The sequence below is a fragment of the Moschus berezovskii genome, chromosome 3 (assembly GCF_049115385.1).
Source record: "Moschus berezovskii isolate FMDL1 chromosome 3, NW_MosBer_1.0, whole genome shotgun sequence".
Taxonomy (NCBI): Eukaryota; Metazoa; Chordata; class Mammalia; order Artiodactyla; family Moschidae; genus Moschus; species Moschus berezovskii.
Window position 1 is genome coordinate 122,813,775 of NC_142462.1, and position 22,132 is coordinate 122,835,906.

Consider the following 22,132-nt stretch of genomic DNA (forward strand, 5'->3'; position numbering starts at 1 on the left):
CAGCATGATGGGTCTGTAGGAGACAAGAATAAATGTCTTCCTTCTTTGTGATGTCTTTCTTCCTTAATGCAAGGCTTAGATATAGATCACCTCATTTGCTGTGGAGGCAAGCACTCTATAGAAGAACCCCAAGATCTTCCCCTTCTCTCCCTGAAACAGCCATGGTGGGTGCTCTGAGTGGTGTAGCAGGGGTCCAGAGACGCACTGTGCTCTGTCAGATTGTGGAAGAAGCTTGAGGTGGCCACATCCCTCTCACAGACTGGTATTTATATATAAATCCCACAGTCAGAAGAGTCATAGAGGTGGAGTAGAGCCTGCATATGGGAAATGGTAGAAGTGTCCTCAGAGCCCTGATCCTTATGTACTCAAGATCAGTCAAGATCAGCCTTGATCAGTTAAGCATCTGTGCGGTGGAGTCTCCATGGCCTTGTGACTGAAGAGAAAGCAGGAGAATGGAGATTCTCACAACACTAGTAGGCGATAATTCTGGCAAATGCTTTACTGTTCTTAGAGATCATAACTTGAGTCATGAGAATGACTTTAGTTTTTGACAGAGTCTCAATCTGGTGAATAAACTCAATGACCAAGCTTGAATACATGCTTTGGTTGAAAATAAAAAGAAGCTACAAATCACAGACTTGCTTTCTTTCCACTGTAGCATTTAAGTTCAAAGATGACGCCATCAGAAGGGTTCCAGAGATGTTGAGTAATGAGTCCTCATGGTCAAGGAGGCATGTCTGAAATACAGCAGTCATTTGTAAAATGCCGTGTACAGACCCATGAATAGCCAAACACTTGTCACAATCATAATCTGTTGAATGTAGACTCAAAATTACATACTTCCCAGAAGATAGCACACATAGAAGCCCCAGATGACTTCACCCAGCAAGTCTTGAATGGTGGCCAATAAGCCTGTCCTTACTGAACGTCGCCATGTCTCTAATGAGAAAAACTGGCCTCAAAATTACCATGTCTGTTAGTGCAGACAGAATGAAAACCACAATCACAGAAAACTAATCAAACTGATCACATGGATCCAAGCCCTGTCTAATGCAATGAAACTATGAGCCATGGCGTGTAGGGCCACCCAGGATGAATGGGTCATGATGGAGAATTCTGACAAAGTGGTCCACTGGAGGGGCTTTCTTGATAGCTCAGTTGGTAAAGAATCGGCCTGCAATGCAGGAGACCCCTGTTCTATTCCTGGGTCGGGAAGATCCACTGGAGAACACCCACTCCAGTATTCTTGGGCTTCCCTCATGGTTCAGCTAGTTCACTGGAGAAATGAATGGCAAACCATTTCAATATTGCCTTGAGAATCCTATGAACAGTATGAAAAGGCAAAATGATATCTCACTGACAATGAACTCCCCAGTTCGGTAGAAACCCAATATGCTACTGGAGAAGAGTGGAGAAATACCTCAGAAAAGAATGAAGAAGCTGAGCCAAAGGAAAAAACAACACCCAGGTGTGGATGTGACTGGTGATGGAAGTAAAGTCTGATGCTGTGAAGTACATTATTGCATAGGAACCTGTAATGTTAGGTCCATGAATCTAGGTAAATTAGAAGTGGTCAAACAGGAGATGGCAAGAGTGAACATCGACATTTTAGGAATTGGTGAACTAATATGGACTGGAACGGGCAGATTTAATTCAGATAGCCTTTGCATCTACTACTGTGGGCAAGAATGCCTAAGAAGAAACGGACTAAACCTCAAGAGCCCGAGATGCAGTACGTGGTTGCAGTCTCAAAAATGACACAATGATCTCTCTTCGTTTAGATTCAGATTTCTTTTGCAATCCACTTAAAAAAATATTTGTTTTTCTAACTGAAGTCTGTGATGTATTTATCATAATTATAATCTGTAATCTATTTGGGTGCATTCATAATTTTTTTTCTTCTATCTACGTGTCCAACCTGTTTCATAATTTGTGTTTTCTTTCTTCTTTGTATCTTAATTTGGATTATCTGGCTACTTTTTTCACTCTCTAATTTTTCCTTTACTTGTATGCTGTGATTCATGGGGTCGCGGAGAGTCGGACACGACTGAGCGACTGAACTGAACTGAACTGAACTGAACTGTATGCAAATTTTTAATGTTCCTTCAATTTTTTAAAGGTTACATATCTTTTGGGTGTTAGTTCTAAAAGGTCTTGTAGGTCTTCATAGAACCGTTCAACCTTGGCTTCTTCAGCATGACTGGTTGGGGCATAGACTTGGATTACTGTAATATTGAATGGTTTGCCTTAAAATGAACAGAAATCATTCTGTCGTTTTTAAGATCACATCCAAGTACTTCATTTCGGACTCTTTTGTTGACCATGATGGCTACTCCATTTCTTCTAAGGGATTCCTGCCCACAGTAGTAGACATAATGGTCATCTGAGTTAAATTCACCCATTCCAGTCCATTTTAATTCACTGATTCCTAGAACGTCTATGTTCACTCTTGCCATCTCCTGTTTGATCACTTCCAATTAGCCTTGATTCATGGACCTAACATTCCAGGTTCCTATGCAATATTGCTCTTTACAGCATTGGACCTTGCTTCTATCACCAGTCACATCCACACCTGGGTATTTGTTTCGCTTTGGCTCCATCGCGTCATTCTTTCTGCAGTTATTTCTCCACTGATCTCCAGTAGCATACTGGGCACCTACCGATCTGGGGAATTCTTCATTCAGTATTATAGGGGACTGGAATGCAAAAGTAGGAAGTCAAGAAACACCTGGAGAAACAGGCAAATTTGGCCTTAGAGCATGAAATGAAGCAGGGCAAAGGCTAATAGAGTTTTGTCAAGAGAATGCACTGGTCATAGCAAACACCCTCTTCCAACAACACAAGAGAAGACTCTACACATGGACATCACCAGATGGTCAACACCGAAATCAGATTGTTTATATTCTTTGCAACCAAAGATGGAGAAGCTGTATACAGTTAGCAAAAACAAGACCAGGAGCTGACTGTGGCTCAGATCATGAACTCCTTATTGCCAAATTCAGACTGAAATTGAAGAAAGTAGGGAAAACCACTAGACCATTCAGATATGACCTAAATCAAATCCCTTAGGATTATACAGTGGAAGTGAGAAGTAAATTTAAGGGACTAGATCTGATAGATAGAGTGCCTGATGAACTCTGGACGGAGGTTCGTGACATTGTATAGGAGACAGGGACCAAGACCATCCCCATGGAAAAGAAATGCAAAAAAGCAAAATGGCTGTCTGGGGAGGCCTTACAAATAGCTGTGAAAAGAAGAGAAGTGAAAAGCAAAGGAGAAAAGGAAAGATATAAGCAGAGTTCTGAGTGCAGAGTTCCAAAGAATAGCAAGGAGAGATAAGAAAGCCTTCCTCAGCGATCAATGCAAAGAAATAGAGGAAAACAACAGAATAGGAAAGACAAGAGATCTTTTCAAGAAAATTAGAGATATCAAGGGAACATTTCATGCAAAGATGGGCTCGATAAAGGACAGAAATGGTATGGACCTAACAGAAGCAGAAGATATTAAGAAGAGGTGGCAGGAATACAGAGAAGAACTGTACAAAAAAGATCTTCACGACCAAGATAGTCACAATAACATGATCACTGACCTAGAGTCAGACATCTTGGAATGTGAAGTCAAGTGGGCCTTAGAGAGCATCACTACGAACAAAGCTAGTGGAGGTGATGGAATTCCAGTTGAGCTATTTCAAATCCTGAAAGATGATGCTGTGAAAGTGCTGCACTCAATATGCCAGCAGATTTGGAAAACTCAGCAGTGGCCACGGGACTGGAAAAGGTCAGTCTTCATTCCAATCCCAAAGAAAGGCAATGCCAAAGATTGCTCAAACTACTGCACAATTGCACTCATCTCACACGCTAGTAAAGTCATGCTCAAAATTCTCCAAGCCAGGCTTCAACAATATGTGAATCATGAAATTCCAGATGTTCAAGCAGGTTTTAGAGAAGGCAGAGGCACCAGAGATCAAATTGCCAACATCCGCTGGATCATGGAGAAAGCAAGAGAGTTCCAGAGGAACATCTATTTCTGCTTCATTGACTATGCCAAAGCCTTTGACTGTGTCGATCACAATAAAGTGTGGAACATTCTGAAAGAGATGGGAATACCAGACCACCTGACCTGCCTCTTGAGAAACCTATATGCAGGTCAGGAAGCAACAGTCAGAACTGGACATGGAACAACAGACTGGTTCCAAATAGGAAAAGGAGTACGTCAAGGTTGTATATTGTCACCCTGCTTATTTAACTTATATGCAGATTACATCATGAGGAACGCTGGGCTGGAAGAAGCACAGGCTGGAATCAAGATTGCCAGGAGAAATATCAATAACCTCAGATAAGCAGATGACACCACCCTTATGGCAGAAAGTAAGAGGAACTCAAAGGCCTCTTGATGAGGGTGAAAGAGGACAGTGAAAAGTTTGGCTTGAAGCTCAACATTCAGAAAACAAAGATCATGGCATCTGGTCCCATCACTTCATGGGAAATAGATGGGGAAACAGTGGAAATAGTGTCAGACTTTATTTTGGGGGCTCTAAAATCACTGCAGATGCTGATTGTAGCCAGGAAATTAAAAGGCGCTTACTCCTTGGAAGAAAAGTTTTGACCACCCTAGGTAGCATATTAAAAAGCAGAGACATTATTTTGCCAACAAAGGTCCGTCTAGTCAAGGCAATGGTTTTTCCCGTGGTCATGTATGCATGTGAGAGTTGGACTGTGAAGAAAGCTGATCGCCGAAGAATCGATGCTTTTGAACTGTGGTGTTGGAGAAGACTCTTGAGAGTCCCTTGTACCGCAAGGAGATCCAACCAGTCTATTCTAAGGGAGATCGATCCTGGGTGTTCATTGGAAGGACTGATGCTAAAGCTGAAACTGCAATATTTTGGCCACCTCATGCGACAAGTTGACTCACTGGAAAAGACTCTGATGCTGGGAAAAGTTGGGGGCGGGAGGAGAAGGGGACGACGGAGAATGAGATGGCTGGATGGCATCACCGACTCTGTGGACATGAGTTTGAGTGAACTCCGGGAGTTGGTGATGGACAGGGAGGCCTGGCGTGCTGTGATTCATGGGGTTGCAAAGAGTCGGACACGACTGAGTGACTGAACTGAACTGAACTGAACATATCTTTTACAGTTATAACAAAATATTGGCTTTATTCTCTATATAACATATATTCTTAACTTGTCAAAGTTTAAGAGTAATTCTGTTTCATCTTTCTGTTATACATCAAATACTTTAGAATATTTTAGTTTTTATTCCCACATGCCACCCCATCTCTACATTATTGTTGTTGTATATTTTTGTTGTTGTTGTTTGGTTGTATATTTTAATATTCTTATTTTTTTTCCTTTTTAAGCCCTGGTGATTTAGTCTGCAAGTCGAGTCCAACTCTTATGATCCCATAAATTGTAGCCCACCAGGATCTTCTGTCCATAAGGTTTCCCAGGCTAGAATATTGGAATGGATTGTCATTTCCTTCTCCAGGGGATATCCCTGACCCAAGGATTGAAACTGTGACTGTGACTCCTGCATTGCAGGCGGATTCTTTACCAACTGAGCCACCAGGAAAGCCCTAGAAATTATTAATAGTATCTCTTCATTCTTTCTTCTTCTTTTTCTCCTATGATTTACCATCTGGGGTTACTTTTCTCTTGCTCAAGTACACTCTTACAAATTCTAGTTAGGTTTCACTGGTGGTAAGAGGCTCAGTCTGTATTGTCTGAAATGTGTTTCTTTTGCCCTTATTTTTGATAGCTATTTTCCCTGAGTGTAGAATTTTAAGGTGACCGTTATTTTCTTTGAGCACACTGAAAGCCTGCTTCCACTGTTTTGTGGCTTCCTTCGTCATTACTGAGAAATCAGCCCAGTTCCTACTTTCTTTTCTTCAATGGTCATCTGTCTGTTCATTCTGGTCCATTTCTTTCCCCACAGTTTCACCACTACACATTAAGGTGTGAATTCTTTCCTGATGAACTTCCTTGGTATTAGATTTCTTGAATGTGTTGATTGCTGACTTTTATCAGCTCAGGGAAAAAAAAATTTCAACCATCTTCCTCTAGCCTATTCTCTCTCTCTTTTTCTATAAGTATCTTTTGCTCCTAAACTTCATTCTGATCTTTTCTTTTTCAAATCTCTCATCCATTTCACTGACTAGAAGTCACTGACCCCTATGTCACCCTTCACTGAGGGAGTGTCCCTTTGGACTTAGTGATACACGTTCCTCTATTAGCTACCCGCCCCTCCCACCTTGAATCCCCCTTTGCCTTGACTCTGATTTTCATGTCCATGTGGCTTCCAGAAGTAAAGTTTAAATTCTCGAGAACTGGCAAAGCATCCTCAGAGAGACAGCCTGCTGCTGCACTCCACTTCTCACCCACTTAGTTCTGTTGTCAGAATGCTTACCACTTGCCTACTCACATATGCTTTGAAGAAAAGGTATGTAATACGTTTCCAGCATTTTTAGTTGATTTCAGTGGGAGGATTATTAATCTAGATATCCGAAAGGGAAATTTACTTTCCCTTGGTTAGTTTTTTCATGCTTTTGTTTGCTGAGTTAATGGCTCCCTGAAGGTTATTTTTCTGTTAATCTTTGTCTCTTTCATCTCTCCATCATATTGCAGTTTGTCTTTGAATAGCAGTTCTCCCTGTTCACCTTTTCAAATTTTGGAATAAATCGTTAGAAAAGCTGGAAGTTTCACCTGTGAGTGCAGGTCTCACCTGAGGTTACTGCGGGACAGGCTGTTATGGAGAGGGAACCCAAAATGGCCGAATGTGGAGGATTTTCTCTGGAGATGCTCTAGTCATAGGGCAGAATCCTTCAGTTATGCACTCGGGAAGAGAGACCTTGAAGTGTGAGCCTCCGAACAGGGCGACGTGAGGAGACAGGTGGGCCCGCTGTCTCATGGTGACATCCTCGATGAATCCTCAGCCCCATCCCATTGCAGCTGACATGTCTGAAGCCCACCTCCCCACGGTGCTTCTGTCTCCTCCGTGCACACCTCTGGGCCCATGCTGACTGTGAATGTTTGGCCCCAGTGCTCCTTCCAGAAATTGTTGCATCCTCTTGTATCTGATATGTATGCTCCTAAGTTTGCAGTGACATCCCAGTTTTATTGATTTAAAAAAGAAAATGTCTGTGGTCTATAATTGATCTCAATCCATTTTCCAGAATGGTTGGCACATGATTACTTTGCTAAATTGATGCTGAAATCTCTGATCTCCTGTTACATAGAAATAAAGTGCAATAAGAGAGAACGTGCAAACTACTCTTACATATTTACACACAGAATTATTTGTGGTCATCTACAACTTGGAGATAAAGACTTTCCAATACTAATTTCAATTTTTTATTGCTTCAAAATAGGCAAAGAGAAAGAAAATTGGCTTCGTAAGTTTTCTGTTATGTTCAGGCTTTTAAAGCTCCATTGTCAGGGAGGCAGAAGAACCCGCATCCACTGATGGCACTGGTTCTTTCACCCAGTTCACGACAGAGCTGCGACTGCCCTCAGTCAGCCTCCTCAGCAAGTCTGAGCACTGTGAGCATCGCCCCATGTAGAGGAGGGAAGTGGACCTTGGTCAGGCCAAAGGTGAAGGAGCTGAGGCAGGGAATGGTTGTGACTGTGTACGTGTGGATTTACAACAGCCACTCTTGTTATTGTGAGAAGATTCTGAGAAAAGGACCTACCACAAACTTCTTGGGGACTGTGCTGTAATGTGTGTGAAAAGCATCCTCTGGTCTCTTTATCATAGAATTTCTAGCAAATAGTACAGATATTTTTACATGTGTGAGAAGGTAGTCTGTGGGTTGAGAAAAACAGGAAATGAAAAATGCAAAAACAGCAAATGCTTAAAAGAGCAGAAACTATTGAAAGTAAAACTGCAAAGCCTTGAGGCTTGAGCTTCAAGAAGTGCAAAAATTGGTCCTAACTCTGCATTAGAAGAGATCCAGATTAACATTGTAAAAGGCCTGGAAACAAGGTAGTGTGACCACTTAGACTGATTTTACAATCAATCTCTTACATTTGACTATGCTGCTAACATCCAATTGTACCAAATGACTGCAGTTTTTCAACTTTATTGAATTTCAATTTGCATTAAATAAAAATTAATGCATTTTCAATGAGATTCAATAATCATTCAAAAATATTTCTAAGTCTTGGTATATCCCATTAGCTTACATGTGTATATGTATACATGTTGCAATGAGTATGCATTTTATTTTATTTTATTATTTTTGCCTTTTTACCCCATTCACCCATTTCTCCCACTTCCACTATCAATCCCGACCTCTGGCAACCACCAATATGTTCTCTGCATGTATGAGTTTGGCTTTTGTTTTGTTTAGTTTCCACATATAAATTGGTTTGCACAGTATCTGTTTTTCTATTAGGCTTATTTCACTTACCATAATGCCCTCCCGTCTATCCACGTTGTCAAAGAGGCAAGATTTCCTTCTCTCTTATGGCTGAATACTATTTGTCTGTGTATGCATGTGTGTATACCAAAATTTCTTTATCCATTCATCCACCAATGACACAGAAGTTGTCTCCACATCTTGACTATTGTAAATAATGCTGCAATGAACAAGGGGCACAAACACCTTTACGAGTAAGTGTTTTCATCTTCTTTAGATAAATACCCAGAGCTGAGACTGCTGGACCATATGGAATTCTAGTTTAGATTTCTGAGGAGCCTCCATAGTGTTTTTTGCAATGGCTGCACTTTCTTGTATTCCTATTGTCAGGTGAGTTTATGTTCTGTCTCGTCACAACAAAGATTTGAAGTGACGGACATTAAAGCCCTCAGCGTGTCACAGCTCTCGGGTCTTGGACAGACCGTGTTCTAGCTCTCAGGTCCAAATGTGAATAGGAGGATAACGATTATGAATGGCCCAAGAAGAAGCAAAACCCAAGGCATCCACTTTCAATCTGTCAATCATGATTGCCAGGAGTTGCTTAATCTCTGGCTGATTTGAGAGGCTGGATCTGTAAGGTTTTTTGCAGCTTCCTGGACCACACCCAACTGGTTGTCATAGAAGCAGCAGGATTCATCCAGAAAAAGGCACAACCCCCCCTTTTCTACGGTTAGTAGATCTAACTCCCTTCTATTTTGTAACACTAGAGCCGCCAAGGAATCGAGCTGATTTTGGATAGTTATTAGACCTTGGGATATTTCCTGGAGGCTGTCTGATAGGTCTTTAGATATTGCCTGGTATTTTTGGATGGAGGTGGTTAGACCAGCAGTTTCTGTTCCAATTCCAGCCGCTATTCCTAGTCCCAGTAAGAGGGGAATGAAATGAATGGCTTGTTTCATTTGCTTGTGAATGAAAGGAATAGGTAAGGGGTTGATCACTGGGGCCATCAAAATGTTAGGACTGGGGTATATCAGGGTGCAGGTTCCAGTCCAATTAGTAGGTAAACAGAGGTATGTAGATGCCACACACAAGAACAACAGGCCACGTGTCTCAATACAACAGCTGAAGTTGATGGCGAAGAGGAGTCAAGGGGGAGGGGGTTTGATCGTTCCTTCAAGAATGGTCAGGGACCCTGCTAAGGTGGCCCCAACGATGGGAGAAGTGGAGGACTATGCTGAGGGAAATGGTCCTATAAATGTTAAAGATTGTCCTGTAGGATCAGAAATATTATATATAGCCTTTCCAGTGGCAAAGAGTAAAGTGGAGGGATGGTTACACATGGGTTTAGGGATTATGCCCAAGGGTTGGTCATATGAACTGTTTTGGGAATTTCTAAATATGCAAAAAGGAGCTGGTTGTAATAGTGTTACTTTCTAGGTGATAGGGCCTCATGCTGGAGGTTTTCTGTTGTAGGAGGGAAGGTCAGTGAGTAAAGATTCTAAGAGTTTGTCCGAATTCCAGATTTGATCACTAGTGTGAAGATGTTTAAGATATGAGATGAATAAAGGCTCCCCACGGTATGAGTGGTGTAAGAATATGTTACCAGTGATCCAGTCGAGGATGAATGTGAGGAGGGCTGAATCTCCCAGAGGAGTTATGGATAGACATATCCAGCAGTCGTTAGCCGGTTGTGGGTTAGAAGCATTGAGAGTATGGGTTAAATTCAGGGTCCGGAATAGATATTTGAGGTTAGGGTTTTGAAAGAGCTCTTGGGTCAGAGGAAAGAAAAAAGATAAGAAGAAGATGCTAACCAACATTTGGGGAAGTGAATATGTCTATTTGCTATGGAGAAGAATTGAATTTCAAAAGGGTAAAAGCTATAAAAGAATCCCTGCAGCCACAGGGTGAAAATGTAATCTTCAACGTGTTTGAATGTGGATCCTTGAGTACTTGAGACCCAGATATCTGCCAGGATATTCCTTAAAGGAATGAGGTTACATTTCAAGGAGCATTTCAGGTTAGTTTTTGGGCTTTGGGTATTAAGAGGGTAGTTGTAGCTAAGGCCTGGAGACAAGGTGGCCATCCAAGCGTGATGAGATCAAGTTGTTTCGATAAGTAAGCTAGAGGTCCCCATATGTCCCCATTTCTGGCACAGGATCCCTAAGACATGTCCTTGTCAAGAATGTACAGTAAGGAAAAAAGGCTTGGTGTAATCAGGCAAGTAAAGAAAACGGGCCTGTAGTAAATGTTTGATAAGTGTTTGTATGAGGGTGTGGAGAGAGGTAGGGGTCAATAGGGGTTAATCTAAGTATCCTCGAGTAGCTTGGTAGACAGGTTTTGCGTGGAGAGCAAAATTTGGTACCCATATTTGGAAGAAATTTAATAGACCTAATCGAGAAAGAAGTTCCCTTTTGGTTTGGGGCCTGGGAGTCTATGTCAAGGCTCAAAGTCTTTGAGCTGCGATTATTTTGGGTGTGGCAGTGAGAAGCAAGCCTATGTAACTGACAGTGGTGGAAGCAATTTGTGCCTTGGAGAGCGAGACTCTGTAGCCCCAGTTGCCTGGGGCTTTTAACACTGTCACAGGGTGGACTAGGCAGTTATGGTGAAAGGAACTACTTGACAATGAATCATCTACATATTGGAGTAAGGTAGTAGAGCCTAAGTCTAAAGTTTGTAGCTCTCTTTGGAGGACTTGACGGAAAAAATGAGGGCTATCTCTAAACTCTTGTGGCAAAATGGTCCAAGTTAATTGTTGAGATCGATCTGTGTCTGGGCCCATCCAGGTAAAGGCAAATAGGGGCTGTGAGGAGTGCTGTAGAGGTATAGTAAAGAAAGCATCTTTGAGGTCCAATACCGTGAAATAAAGTGTGTCAGGGAGAACATGTGAGAGAAGCATATAGGGAGTAGTGACCACGGGGTGTACGGGTATTATGGCCTCATTGATCTTGCGAAGATCTTGGACTAGACGCCAGGAGTGGAGTTCCTTTTTGACTGCCAGTATAGTGGTATTATAGGGTGAAGAGACAGGCCACAAAAGGCCAGCTTTGAGCAGTCGGGAGATTATTGGCTTAAGTCCCTGTCGGGATTCTGAGGTCAGGGTATATTGAACCTGAGAGGGATTCTTAAGGAAAACCTGTACGTGGGGATGGTGTCGAGCTACTGATGGGGCTTCGGTGTACCAAACCCAAGGATCTATCAGGGGAAAATCAGGGGGCAGGTTTTTGGAGTGAGGGCTGGCTGGGGGTTCGGGTGCCATTTGGATGCAAAGAACTGATGTGGGATCTAAGAAGGGGAGGTTTAAAGAAGTTTGCAGCTGAGCCAGATCACGTCCCGTTAAAGCCATTGAGCATCAAAGAGCTACTATAAAAGAATGTGCTAGTGTTGTCTTGCCAAAAGAACAAAGGAGGGGATGGTTATCTTGGGATAAAGAGGGACGCCTGAGACTCCTTCAATGGCCACTTCTGAAGGCTGAAGAGGGCCCTTAAAGGAGGTTAAAAGTGAAAACCGCTCCAGTGTCTCTTAGGAACGAGACTTTCTTTGTGTCTGGCCACTATGCCAATTACCTAAAGCTCCAAGTCCATCTGTATGGGGTGGACTTGGGGTCTGGAGCTTGGGCTCCATCACTGAAATAATTCAGACACAATTGGATCTTCTCTCGTCTCATCCTAGGGACCATGGTCTGGGGCACCAGGGCCCTAAAGGGTCTGGTTCCTGGCCCATTGCTGTTGGGCCTGGGTGGACCCTGAGATTTGGTGGGTAGTATCTAAGGACAATCCGTTTTCCAGTGGCCCCATTGTTTGCAGGTGGGGCAGGGTTTGGTGGGTGGTGGGGCGTTTGGGCAGGACTTAGCCCAGTGTCACGTTTGGTTACATCTGAAGCAGGGGCCTGAAGGGTTAGGTGCCATACAGGTGGGCTGAAGTTGGCAGGCCAGAGGGGTTGAATTTTTTTCTTGGATGGCTGCAGCAAAGAAAGCAGATTTGGCCTTTCTTTCCTTTTCTTTTTCCTTTTTCACTCCTTCCTCCCTATTATTGAAAACTTTAAAGGCTATTTCTAGGAGCTCTCGCTGAGGGGTTTAGGGGCCCTTTTCTAACTGGCATAGTGTTCAGCAAATATCGAGGTCTGACTGGCTTATGAACTGGACATGTAAGTATAGGAGTCCAGCAGGGGTGAACATATCTAGGTTTGTGTATTTCTGGACTTCCTCAGTAAGCTGTGAAAGAAAAAGGGAAGGTTTTTCATCCTTTTCTTGAGTCACTTCTCTAATCTTATAGTAGTTAACTGAATGTGAGAGCTTTTTAGCATTCCTTCTAGTAAACAGGTGATCATATGATGTAGGTACCAGAGGTCAGCATCGCCAGCTTGATATGTCCACCATGACTCAGTTAAAGGAACTGTATCACCAACCATGGGATTAGTCCTCCTTAGTTATGGAGTTGATCAGCATGAGTTCTGGTTGCCTGCCATATTCATTCCTTCTCACCAGGGGTTAAAGTGGTGTTTAGGATACAATAAAGATCATTCTAGGTTAAATGATATGCTTGTGCAAGGTGGAGGAATTCCTTCCTATATCTAGTAGGATTTTTTTAAAAAGATCCCAATTTTTCTTCAATTTGACTCATATCAGAAATTGAGAAAGGCACATGAACCCATGTAGGGCCCTCTGGTCCTGCTACCTCTTTGGGAGGAAATATATGTTTGCTTCAGGTCCTGGACAATGGATGGGGGTGGGTGGAAATCTCTTTTGGGGTTTTGGAGTCATCGCTTCCCCATTTGGAGGAGGAAGGGCTAGAAGGTGTGGTCTCGTCTCCAGAAGCCTCATCTCTGGGGCAGTAGGGAGGAGGCTCATCCGCTGGATCAAAATTGGGTGCTGAGGGTTTAGGGGGCCTTTTAGGGGCTTTAGATTTGGATTCTTTTGTAATGGAGGGGGAGAGAGAGCAGAGGAGGATTTGATAGGTAGAACAGTCCTTGCAGAGAGAAGGACGACTTCTAAGGTCTCAAAAGGCCTGAATATAGGGGACCTCTGATCATTTCCCATTCCATTTGAGGAATTTAGTGAGATCTGACAAAATATTGAAATCAAAAGTCCCGAACTCAGTCCAGTGGTTTTGGTTATCCAATTTGTATTGAGGCCTAATTTGAGTGCAAAGTGACTAGAGTTTATGAACCTTGAGATCAGTCAAGAGTAGAGATTTGAGGATTCGTTTTATGTAGGCCAAGGGAGAGTCCCGTGGGATGGATTGGCTTGACCCCATAGCAAATGGCTAACGACTGTCTGGTCACGAGAAAAGTTTGTCACCTAATCTTTCAACCGAGCAAAGAGAGACTCTGAAGGAGGGAGGGGCATCGCCCAAGTACCTCCCCAGAGGGCCTTTAGGCCAGAGGGTTCCCTGGGAATACAGAAAGAACGATAGTCTATGGCGCCCTAGAGTACAGTCCAAGCTTACCTGGGCTACTGGGTCAGGCAAGAATTCGTGGTGATTGGAGGGAGGTTGAATGGGAAAAGGCCTCTGTCCTGGTGTTGGCTGGTCTCGTGAAAAAGAGAATGTGGAGGCAGACGCGGGAGACGCCCGGCTCCGGGCGGCGCAGACACGGGAGATGCCCGGCTCCCGTGCAACCGACCACGTGCAGAATCGTTGCTGAGAGGAGCTGCCCTGCGCCCAAGGTTAGTGCGGTGGCCGAGAGGAGCTGTACCACTTCCAGGAGGCGGTGGCTGCTTGGGCACCGGAAGGCCAAGAGGAGCTGATCCACATTAAAAGCAGGAGGGGTGGCCTTGAGGAGATACCCCTTGTCCAAGGTACGGCAGCTGCACCATGATGGAGCAGCTGGGAAGAGATACTCCATGACCAAGTGGAATATAAGAATCCAGTGTTCTGGGGAGGAAGGAACAAGATGGCGGAGGGATAAGACGGCGAGACCACTCTCTCCCCCACAAATTCATCAAAAGAACATTTGAACGCGGAGTAAAGTCCACAAAACAACTTCTGAATACTGGCAGAGGACATCAGGCTCCCAGAAAAGCAGCCCATTGTCTTCTAAAGGAGAGAGAAGAAATCCAGCTCCACCCACCAGAACACCGACACATGCTTCCCTAACCAGGGAACCCGGACAAGTCACCCGTCCAACCCCACACACAGCGAAGAAACTATATAATAAAGAGAACTCCACAAACTGCAAGAAGAGGGAAAGGCCACCCCAAGCAAAGCAATATAAGCAAAATGAAGAGGCAGAGAAATACCCAGCAAGTAAAGGAACAAGATAATTGCCCACCAACACAAACAAAAGAAGAAGATATAAGGAATTTACCTGATAAAGAATTTCGAATTTTGATGGTGAAAATGATTCAAAATCTTGAAAGCAAAATGGAGTTACAGATAAATAACCTGGAGAAAAGGATTGAGAAGATGGAAGAAAGATTTAATAAGGACTTAGAAGAAATAAAAAAGAGTCAATATACAATGAATAATGCAATAGATGAGATCAGAAACACTCTGGAGGGAACAAACAGTAGAATAACAGAGGCAGAAGACAGGATAAGAGAACTAGAAGACAGAATTGTAGAAATAAATGAAACAGAGAGGAAAAAAGAAAAACGAATTACAAGAAATGAGGACAATATTAGAGACCTCTGGGACAATGTTAAACGCTCCAACATTCGAATCATAGGAGTCCCAGAAGAAGAAGACAAAAAGAAAGACCATGAGAGAATACTTGAGGAGATAATAGTTGAAAACTTCCCTAAAATGGGGAAAGAAATAATCACCCAAGTCCAAGAAACCCAGAGAGTCCCCAACAGGATAAACCCAAGGCGAAATACTCCAAGACACATATTAATCAAATTAACAAAGATCAAATACAAAGAACAAATATTAAAAGCAGCAAGGGAAAAGCAGCAAATAACACATAAGGGGATTCCCATAAGGATAACAGCTGATCTTTCAACAGAAACTCTTCAGGCCAGAAGGGAGTGGCAAGACATACTTAAAGTGATGAAAGAAAATACCCTACAGCCCAGATTACTATACCCAGCAAGGATCTCATTCAAATATGAAGGAGAAATCAAAAGCTTTACAGACAAGCAAAAGCTGAGGGAATTCAGCATCACCAAACCAGCTCTCCAACAAATGCTAAAGGATCTTCTATAGACAGGAAACACAGAAAGAGTGTATAAACTTGAACCCAAAGCAATAAAGAAAATGGCTACGGGATCGTACTTATCAATAATTACCTTAAACGTAAATGGGTTGAAATTTTCAAAAAGGCTAGGAAACAATTCTCATAGCCATCAATAGTTCAGTGTTGAGTTCATGAATAGTTTTTTAAAGTTTGGGACAAACTGTAGTATTTGCTATTTGAAGTACTATTTATAATTGGCATATTACGATGTAACATTGGCCTTTATTTCCAACTTAAAACGCCTAGAAATGCCTAACAGGTTTTTAGATTTGTGAATTTTAGTTGAAATGTATTTTACGATGTTACTAAACCTGCAGAAATATTGAAATATTTCAGAGAACTTATTCACTGTTCATTTAATTTATTTTATTTATAAAAGTTATGAACTGTAGAAAGTTTTACTTGTTGCTTCAAATGCTTGTTGCATTTGAAGTGCTAGTTACAAGAAAATCAAATACCTTCAATGTATAAATGCTATTAAGTTTTTAAAGGACTCTGGAGTATAAGTAAGTTTGTTTAAAGAAATTTAGTCTGTTCAACTTGAATCAGCTCTGTCAAACATTAATTAAAAGCCTCATTTAAGAAAAATAAAATAAAAATAAATTTAAAAATTAAAAAAGAAAAAAGAGAATGTGGAGAAAAAAGGAAGAGAGAGAAAGAGAGAGGCCAATATTCCTCGGGGTACGTGGAAAACCAATAAAGCCCTTACACAGGGCTTGTACTGCTCATGAAGGCACAGGGCGTCCTTTCGAGGAGGTTTTGAAAGGCTGAGTGGGAAAGTGAGCTTAGCAGGTTTCCATGCTCTGAAGAGCTGGAGAATGAGAAGGAACCTCAACCTCCTGGGTTTCGGCCACAAAAAGGTAAGATAAAGGAACTAGGAGGTTGAGGCTCCTTTCAAATCTTGAAAGATGATGCTGTGAAAGTGCTGCACTCAATATGCCAGCAAATTTGGAAAACTCAGCAGTGGCCACGGGACTGGAAAAGGTCAGTCTTCATTCCAATCCCAAAGAAAGGCAATGCCAAAGATTGCTCAAACTACCGCACAATTACACTCATCTCACACGTTAGTAAAGTCATGCTCAAAATTCTCCAAGCCAGGCTTCAGCAATATGTGAACTGTGAACTCCCAGATGTTCAAGTAGGTTTTAGAAAAGGCAGAGGCACCAGAGATCAAATTGCCAACATCCGCTGGATCATGGAGAAAGCAAGAGAGTTCCAGAAAAACATCTATTTCTGCTTCATTGACTATGCCAAAGGCTTTGACTGTGTGGATCACAATAAACTGTGGAACATTCTGAAAGAGATGGGAATCCCAGATCACCTGACCTGCCTCTTGAGAAACCTGTATGCAGGTCAGGAAGCAACAGTCAGAACTGGACATGGAACAACAGACTGGTTTCAAATAGGAAAAGGAGTACGTCAAGGCTGTATATTGTCACCTTGCTTATTTAACTTATATGCAGAGTACATCATGAGGAACGCTGGGCTGGAAGACGCACAAGCTGGTTCAAGATTGCTGGGAGAAATATCAATAACCTCAGATATGCAGATGACACTACCCTTATGAAGTGACAAGGAACTAAAAAGCCTCTTGATGAAAGTGAAAGAGGAGAGTGAAAAGGTTGGCTTGAAGCTCAACATTCAGAAAACGAAGATCATGGCATCTGGTACCATCACTTCATGGGAAATAGATGGGGAATCAGTGGAAACAGTGTCAGACTTTGTTTTTTTGGGCTCCAAAATCACTGCGGATGCTGATTGCAGCCATGAAATTAAAAGATGCTTACTCCTTGGAAAGAAAGTTATGACCAACCTAGATAGGATATTAAAAAGCAGAGACATTACTTTGCCAACCAAGGTCCGTCTAGTCAAGGCTATGGGTTTTCCCGTGGTCATGTATGGATGTGAGAGTTGGACTGTGAAGAAGGCTGATCGCCGAAGAATCGATGCTTTTGAAATGTGGTGGTGGAGAAGACTCTTGAGAGTCCCTTGGACTGCAAGGAGATCCAACCAGTCCATTCTAAAGGAGATCCATCCTGGGTGTTTATTGGAAGGACTGATGCTGAAGCTGAAACTCCAATACTTTGGCCACCTCATGCAACGAGTTGACTCACTGGAAAAGACTCTGTTGCTGGGAAAGGTTGGGGGCGAGAGGAGAAGGGGACGACCGAGAATGAGATGGCTGGATGGCATCACCGACTCTGTGGACATGAGTTTGAGTGAACTCCAGGAGTTGGTGATGGACAGGGAGGCCTGGCGTGCTGTGATTCATGGGATCGTGGAGAGTCGGACACGACTGAGCGACTGAACTGAACTGAACTGAAAGAACTAGAGAAGGCAAGGTTCAGAGAAAGAATGAGACCGATACTCTACAGGAACAGATCACTTTTAATGATGCAAGAAGGGGCAGCAGTCAGACCAGGGAACTGCTGCACCAAGTCAAGAAGAGAGTAGGTATATAAGGAAAACATGTACGTGGAGATGCATTGTTTTGAGAGGGTCTGTTTTTCCTCAATATTATTTTTGATTAGTTAACTTTCAAAACTGGGGCAAGGAATTTCTGGGACTGGCCGGAGACTGGGATCGTCTGGAAGCTGAACATAACCAATCTTAATGTTCATTCCTTTCTTTAGAGGAGAAAGTTCTTTGTTCTGTATAGAATGGTGGGGAGGACCTGGAGGGGAATTTTAACTCCAGGCTATTTTGAGCCATGTAGCTTTCCTTTGGTCATCTTAACAGGTGTGAGTTCATATCTCATTGTGTATAGCTGATGAAAACTATTATATAAGTTTCAGATGTACAATATAGTGATTCACAATTTTTAAAAGTTTTACTCCATTTATTGTCGTTCAGTTGCTAAGTTGTGTCCGACTCTTTGTAACCCATGGACTGCAGCTCAGCAGGCTTCCCTGTCTTTCACTACCTCCAGAATTTGCTAAAACACATGTCCATTGAGATGTCCATCCTACCATCTCATCCCCGTCACTCCCTTTTCTTCTGTCCTCAGTCTTTCCCAGTATCAGGGTCTTTCCCAATGAATCAGCTGTTCGCATCAGGTGGCCAAAGTTTGGAGCTTCAGCTTCAGCATCAGTCCTTCCAGTGAATATTCAGGGTTGATTTCCTTTAGGATGGACTGGTTTGATTTCCTTGCTGTCCAAGGAACTCTCAAGAGTCTTCTCCAGCACCACGGTTGTAAAGCATTGATTCTTCAGTGTTCAGCCTTCTTTATGGTTCAACTCTCACCCATACATGACAGCTGGAAAAACCATAGCTTTGACTATGTGAACCTTTGTCAGCAAAGTGATGTTTCTGCTTTTTAATATGCTGTCTATGTTTGTCATAGCTTTTCTTCCAGGGAGCAAGCGTCTTTTAATTTCATGGATGCAGTCACCATCCGCAGTGATCTTGGCGCCCAAGAAAAGAAAGTCTGTCATTGTTTCCATTGTTTCCCCATCTATTTGCCATGAAGCGACGGGATTGGCTGTCATGATCTTAGTTTTTTGAAGGTTGAGGTTTAAGCCAGCTTTTTCACTCTCCTCTTTTACCTTCATTAAGAGGCTCTTTAGTTCTTCACTTTCTGGCACTAGGGTGGTGTCATCTGCTTATCTGAGGTTATTGATATTTCTCCTGGCAATTTTGATTCCAGCTTGTGATTCATCCAGCCAGCATTTCCCATGATGTACTCTGCATAAAAGTTAAATAAGCTCCATTAATAGTTATTATGAAATATTGGCTATATTCCCTGTGTTTGTACAATATATCCTTGCAGCTTATTTTATGAGCTTCCCTGGTGGCTCAGACAGTAAAGAATTCACCTGCAATATGAGAGACCCAGCTTCAATCCCTGGGTCGGGAAGATCCCTTGGAGAAGAGAATGGCAACAAACACCAGTATTCTTGCTGGAGAATCCCCTGGATAGAGGAGCCGGGCAGGTTACAGTCCGTGGGGTCGCAAAGAGTCAGACAAACTGAGCAACTAATACACACAGTTTGCACCTTTCAAATCTCCTACCCTTATATTAATGCTTTTGATCTGTGGTGTTGGAGAAGACTCTTGAGAGTCCCTTGTACCGCAAGGAGATCCAACAGTCTATTCTAAAGGAGATCAGTCCTGGGTATTCATTGGAAGGACTGATGCTAAAGCTGAAACTCCAATACTTTGGCCACCTCATGTGAAAAGTTGACTCATTGGAGAAGACTCTGATGCTGGGAGGGATTGGGGGCAGGAGGAGAAAGGGATGACAGAGAATGAGATGGCTAGATGGCATCACCGACTTGATGGACATGGGTTTGAGTGAACTCCGGGAGTTGGTGATGGACAGGGAGGCCTGGCGCGCTGTGATTCATGGGGTCGCAAAGAGCCGGACACGACTGAGTGACTGAACTGACTGACTGACTGACCCTTATATTGCCCCTTCCCCTTCCCTGTCTCCACTGGTAACCACTAGTTTGTTCTCTATATCTGTGATCCTGTTTCTTTTTTATTATATTCACTAGTTTTGTTGTACCTTTTAGAGTCTATATTAAGTGATATGACACAGTATTTTTCTTTTTCTCTCTGACTTAGTTCACTTAGCATGATACCCTGCAAGTATAGCCATGTTCTTGCAAATGGCAAATTGTTATTCTTTTTGTGGCTGAGTAGTATTCCAGTGTGTATGTGTGTATGTGTGTGCATGTGTGTATACACACCACATCTTCTTAATCCGTTTGTCTATTGATGGACAATTAGACAGCTTTCATGTCTTAACCATCATAAATAATGCTTCCATGAACACTGGGTGCATGTGTCTTTTTGAATTAGTGTTGTTTTCAGATACATACTCAGGAGTGGAATTGTGGAGTTATATGGGGTCGCAAAGAGTCGGACACGACTGAGCGACTGAACTGAACTGAACTGATGGTACTTCTATTTTTATTGAGAAGCCTCCATACTGTTTTCCACAGTGACAGCACCAATTTACATTCCCAACAACCACGTAGGAGGGTTCCCTTGTGTCCACATCCTCACCAATATTTGCTAATTTTTTTCTTATGATAGCCATTCTGACATATATGAGGTATGCAGTGATACGTCATTGTGGGAATTTTCATTTCCCTGATGATTAATGATGCTGAGCATCTTTTCATGTGCCTGTTATCTATCTGTCTGTCTGCTTTGGAAAACTGTGTGTTCAGGTTTCCTGCTCATTTTTAAATCAAATAGTTATTTTTTCTTTTGATGTTGAATTGCATGAGTTGTTTATGTATTTTTAGCATTAACCCCTATTCTCTCATATCATCTGCAAGTGTTTTCTCCCATTCTAAGGGTTGTGTTTTTATTTTGTTGATGGTTTCCTTTGCTGAGCAAAGGATTTTAAGTTTAATGAGGTCCCATTTTAAAATTTATGCCTTTCTTTCATTTACTTTAGGAGACAGATGCAAAAAAAAAAACAATACAGCTGTGATTTCTATCAAAGAGTGTTCTGCTTATGTTTCCTCTAGGAGTTTGATGGTAGCCAGTCTTGCATTTAGGTCTTTGACTCAATTTGAGGATTTTTTGTATACGGTGTTAGGAAATGCCCTAATTTCATTCTTTTACCTGTAGCTGTCCAATTTAAGAGACTGTCTTTCTCCATTGTATATTCTTGCTTCCTTTGGCCATAAGTGCATGGGTTTATTTCTGGGGCCTCTGTTCATTTCATTAATCTATGTGTCTGTTTTTGCTCCAATACCATACTGTCTTGATTGCTGTTGGCATTGTTTTGATTACAGAAAGCATAATTCCTCCCACTCTCTTCTTCTTTCTCAAAATTGTTTTGACTTCTGAGGATCTTTTGTGTTTCCATACAAATTTTTTAAATTATTTCTTATAGTTCTTTAAAAAATGCCATTGGTGATTTGATAAGGTTTGCATTGAATCTGTAAATCACTTTGGGTAGTATGGTCATTTTATCAGTATTAATTCTTCCAGTTCAAGAACGTGATATGTCTTCCCACCTGTTTGTGTTGTCTTCAATTTCTTTCATCAATGTGGTACACTTTTCGGAGTCCAGGTCTTTCATCTCCTTTAGGTAGGCTTACCCCTAGGTATTTCTTTCTTTTTAATGAAAAGATAAATGGCATTGTTTCCTTAATTTCTATTTTTGATAGTTCTTTGTTAGTGTATAGAAATGCAACAGATTTCTCTGAATTAATTTTGTATCCTGCACTTCACTGACCTCCCTGATGAGCTCTAGTAGTTTTCTTTAGGATTTTCTATATATAGTATCAAGTCATTTGCGAACAGTAACAGTGTCATCTTCCTTTCTGATGTGGATTCTTTTTATTTTCTTCTTTTCTGATTACTGTGGCGAGGACTTCCAAAACTATGTTCAATCAAAGTGGCAAGAGTGGGCATTCTCAACTTGCTCCTGATTCTAGACTGAGTGCTTTCAGCTTTTCACTGTTGGCTATGATGCTTGCTATGGATTTGTAATTGTTGCTATTTAGTCACTAAGTCATTTCCAACTCTTTTGGGACCCCTTGGATGGTAGCTTCCAGGCTCTACTGTCTGTGAGAATATCGGAGTGGGCTGCCATTCTCTTCTCCAAGGGATCTTCCCCACCCAGACATCAAACCCACAT

At 42.2% G+C, this 22,132-nt stretch overlaps 2 protein-coding genes across 3 annotated transcripts in view; both read left to right on the forward strand.

Annotated features, from left to right (window-relative positions):
* LOC129552014 (GTPase IMAP family member 1-like) overlaps positions 1-22,132 on the forward strand; it is a 153,877-nt gene that overhangs the window by 44,631 nt on the left and 87,114 nt on the right. The gene's annotated exons all lie outside the window — the stretch shown is intronic.
* LOC148778425 (GTPase IMAP family member 4-like) overlaps positions 7,956-22,132 on the forward strand; it is a 34,610-nt gene continuing 20,433 nt past the window's right edge. The window contains exon 1 of the mRNA XM_088834736.1: positions 7,956-7,979. The gene's annotated coding sequence lies outside the window, so the exon portion shown is untranslated. The remainder of the gene's footprint in view (positions 7,980-22,132) is intronic.